This window comes from Vidua chalybeata, chromosome 1 (genome assembly GCF_026979565.1).
Source record: "Vidua chalybeata isolate OUT-0048 chromosome 1, bVidCha1 merged haplotype, whole genome shotgun sequence".
NCBI classification, from domain to species: Eukaryota; Metazoa; Chordata; class Aves; order Passeriformes; family Viduidae; genus Vidua; species Vidua chalybeata.
The window spans coordinates 146,002,782-146,007,002 of NC_071530.1; the positions used below are offsets into that span (position 1 = coordinate 146,002,782).

General features: G+C 45.7%; 1 long non-coding RNA gene across 2 annotated transcripts; it reads left to right on the forward strand.

Moving 5' to 3' along the window:
• Nucleotides 1–1,833: 1,833 nt before the first annotated feature.
• On the forward strand, nt 1,834–3,881 carry LOC128792410 (uncharacterized). Of its 2 annotated transcripts, none has more exons than XR_008432403.1 (3): nt 1,834–1,964; nt 2,227–2,444; nt 3,541–3,881. It is a non-coding gene; the product is annotated as an uncharacterized LOC128792410 (long non-coding RNA). The 2 variants fall into 2 exon arrangements; XR_008432402.1 differs by having other exon boundaries at nt 2,256–2,444.
• Nucleotides 3,882–4,221: the final 340 nt, after the last annotated feature.

Genomic DNA, 4,221 nt, shown 5'->3' on the forward strand with positions numbered 1-4,221 from the left:
TAGCAGACAGTGATGAAATAAACTAGTCTTGGATGTTGATTTTCATGGATGGCGTGAAAGATGTAGTGAGAGGCAAGAAAAGAGTTTCCAGGCACTTTTTTTATGCAACACAGTCAGAGATGTGCTACTTAGCCTGCAACTTTTATCCCCAGTGAGGGCTTTCCAATGCCCTTGCCCAGGTGGAAACTTCTCCCTTCCTCACCTATCCACCTCCTCATAAAACATTAATTCTAACTTGGAAACAAGCTTGAGTAACTCCCATAAACAGAGCCTGTGACAGTGTGTTTTGTGAAGAATACACAGTGAGTCAGACAAAGCAGGGAAAAGAGGGGGTTTGCAGGAGGACCAAATACAGGCAAAGATGTTGGATGCTTGAAAGAGGACATCACTGTCAGAGATTCTCCACTTTAGAGTGCAGTTATCATCTGGAAAGTGTAAAAGTGACATCCTGGTATGCCATATTTATTCCTCCTCCACAATTTCTATTCCAAATTCACTCAGTCTTCAAGTCAATACCATGTTTTTTTTGCTCTGACTGCCAGCACAGCTAGCTCAGCCTGTTACCTGAGAATCAAGCTGTGCTCTTTCTGCTTATTAAAACATTGCCAACTGCAAAGCTTCTGGAATCAGACATTAGCTGGCACTGCAGTGGGAGAGGCAGGACATCTGAGCACAACATGGTTAGCACATCCCAGCCACAGGAATGAGAGAGGGAGAAAAAGCCCAATCGATCCTTAAACTCAGCACACATGCCTCAGGAGGCCCACAGAAAACTCCTACTTTTAGCACCTAGGTGCCATTTTTATGCAATTACTCGTCTGACTGTCACTACATTTCATGATGGAGCAGCTAAACTGGGAGCCAAATAGCCCAAATACTCAAGTGCCAGCTGTGCTGGATTTCCAAAGGATTCTTTATAGAGAAAAAAGGTGGAAAAAACATGCAGCCAGGATTTATTTACTATTGAATTGTCATCTCTAAACTGCCACACCTCCTGCAGCATGCAAACCTGGCCAAGGTGCACTCACTCATTTTCATACATGGTTTAGACGCTGAGAGATTTAAACAGTATCTTAACAAATGAGTGAAGATTTCTTTAAAAGGAGGAAATGAGAAATGACAAGTGAACAAAAACCTTAAATAGTTCAGGACTTGTGCTGGGTTCAGAAGAGCATCACAAAGTCCCCATGCTTATCTGGAGCTCAGCTGGCATCCATGAAGTCACAGCATCTTCAAAGCAGGCAGGAGCTCTCAGGAGGGCTCTCCAGTGCCAGTGCTGCTCTTCCCATGTGGAAACACTGCAGGCTGGAGTCATCACTGCATTGCACCCTGTGTAACCACTTACCCCTGCAAGGACTGAAAGCAAGTAAGCTGCAAAATGCTGGAGGATTACAGCACATCAAGAACCTTCTTTTGCACACGGACACAGGAATGGGTGCAGACTGAGAGCTGCTCAGTCTGGTTCTCATCCCAGAAGCTTTATGATGTCTAGAAAACACTTACTTTCCTCAGGGGCAATATGGCTGCTGAAGGCAGCAGATGAACTGCCTGAGACAACTGCCTTGGGTTAAGTCCATAGTACATTGGACTAGTAAGTCTTTTGGGATCTTAATTTCTCCCAGACAAAGACTGCACAGGTAACAGGTCCACTGCCTGGAAAACTGTAGTGTGATGATCTGATAGTTGTAAATTACCTGCTCTTCTGGCGGTCTCTGAAGGAAGGTCACAGTTTGTACACAGAGGATGTCATCCCTGACTGCTCATTGTGAGCCCGTGAGCTGTGGCATCACACAAACTGTGTCAGTCAATTACCGGGGTGGCTGGTGCCTGAATCACAGACTCACAGAAGGGCTGAGCCTGGACAGGACCTCTGGAGGTTATTGGTCCAGCTCCTGAGCTCAAGCAGGGCCACCCAGAGCCACTTGCCCAGGACCCTGTCCAGGTGGCTTTTGAATACCTCCAAGGTTAGATATTCCACAACCTCCCTAGGTAACCCACAGAATCACAGAATAATGAGGTTGGAAGAGACCTCTAAGATCATCAAGTCCAACTTATGCCCTAACACCTCAACTAGACTATAGCACCAAGTGCCATGTCCAGTCTTTTTTTAAACACATCCAGAGATGGTGATTCTACCACCTCCCTGGGAAGGCAATTCCAGTACTTTATTATTCTTTCAGTGAAAAATTTATTCCTAATATCCAACCTGTACCTCCTCTGATGTAGCTTGAGACTGTGTCCTCTCGTTCTGTCAGTTGCTGCCTGGTGGAAGAGACCGACCCCCACCTGACTACAACCACCTTTCAGGAAGTTGTAGAGAGCCTCTAAGCCTCCTCTTCTCCAGGCTAAACAACCCCAGCTCCTTCAAACATTCCTCACAGGGCTTGTGTTCCAAGCCCCTCACCAACCTTGTTGCCCTCCTCTGGACGCGCTCAAGCATCTCAGTATCCTTCCTAAACTGAGGGGCCCAGAACTGGACACAGTGCCAGTTCTCAGTCTCAGTAAAAACTGTTTTCTGATATTCAGAGGAAACGTGATGCATTTTAGTTTGTGCTCAGTGCCTCTGGTCCTGTCAATTAAAAAGACTGTATCTAGCAGCCTGTAGTGAACCAAGCAGAAGGGAAGCAATTACTGAATTTTATTCTAGTGTCCAGCTGAAGTGTGTAGCACAGGACAGTCTCTGGAAAAATTCTTTAATTTGTTTCAGGGAAAGAAAGAGTTGAGTCTTGCAGTTCATTCTGATCTGTGCTCAGCACCCTCAGCCACTTGTGGATGCATAATTTTGCACTGGACATGTCTTTAATTCTAAAAGTGTGAAATGTTGCCTCCGGTCAACTTGACAAGCATTTTTCAAGAATTTAGTCTTCAAACCCACAAATCTCAGCAGCAAATACCACACAATTCTTTACACTTGGGCAGTGAGTATGATTTGCTGCTTTAAAATATTTTTTTTAACATTTTCTGAAGTGCTGTTCTTTAAATAGCTGCTACAGCTGCCTAATTTTCCACCACAATACTGCCAGAGGTTGTTTATCTATCTTAATTAATGTATTTATGTATTTTTATTATTTAATTGTTTCTTCTCGGCTGAATGGTGGAGGATAATAGCCATGTCACAATGATACACTCCTAATTCCAGGCACCAGCATTGGTGATGTGTCACAGCAGACAGAACATCAGCAGTGGCAAGGTGTGTTGGTGGTGACCCCCAACTTACACCCTGTTTTGGTCTTACAGTTGCCTTCAGTCTTACAGGGAGCTGGGAGCCCCCTCCAGTCATGGCAAACACACCTTGTTTCTCCAGCCCTGGTGATGTGTCACAGCAGGCAGAACACTGGCAGTGGCCATCTTTGGTGGTGGCCTTCATTGCAGTGGGGCTGGTGACATGGCTGGGCTTGGACATTTCCTGTCCATCAGGGAGGCGTGGGTTGGACAGCCATAACCTGAGGCTGGGAGAGCCTCAGTCGTGGAGGCAGGGGCTGCTGGAGGCGGGGCTGCTCCATTCTTTGATGCTACTGTCTTTGACAGATAAATCCCCAGACAGGAACATGACCGGCATGTGGCACACACCCTCCCTCTCCTTCCTTTACCACCCAGAGAGTAGGAAACTTTCTACAGGGAAATTTCTACAAGAACCTTGACCTAAAAGTAAAGAAACACACTTATCCCTGGTCTGTAGCCCGTTATGGTCCTACAGGCAGCTGGAAGCTCTTCACAGCCATGGATGAAGGGATCTCCACACTACCCACCATCCTTGTACCCCATCAGGATCCTACAGGCCGATGCAAGCTTCCCACAGCCATGGAGAAAGGGAGCTCTGCACCATGCACCATCTCTGTGTGAGACTTACCTCAAAATAAATGTTGAGACTGATGAATTCATTGCTTGTTTCTTCTGGTTTGTGCTGTCATTTTAGGGAAATATTTTAGGACTCTTCCTTTTGCTCAAGTGAACCTCAATATCTTAGGAAAAGATTGACGTGTTACCAGACAGAACACCTCTCTGACAGCAAGGACTCAATTTATGATAGCTCTTGGCACTGTCCCCTTTCAATTTTTGGAAATGACACTCCAGTCTTTCACTGTTTTTCCAGTCTTCCTTTTGGGAAGCAGTTTTTGTTACCTCATAGCAAAACTGCTTTTCATCACATAAGGCCAGCATCCCTGCCCTGCCCTTCCAAGTAAACAAAAAAGCATGACACAAAAGTGAACGGCAAAAGAG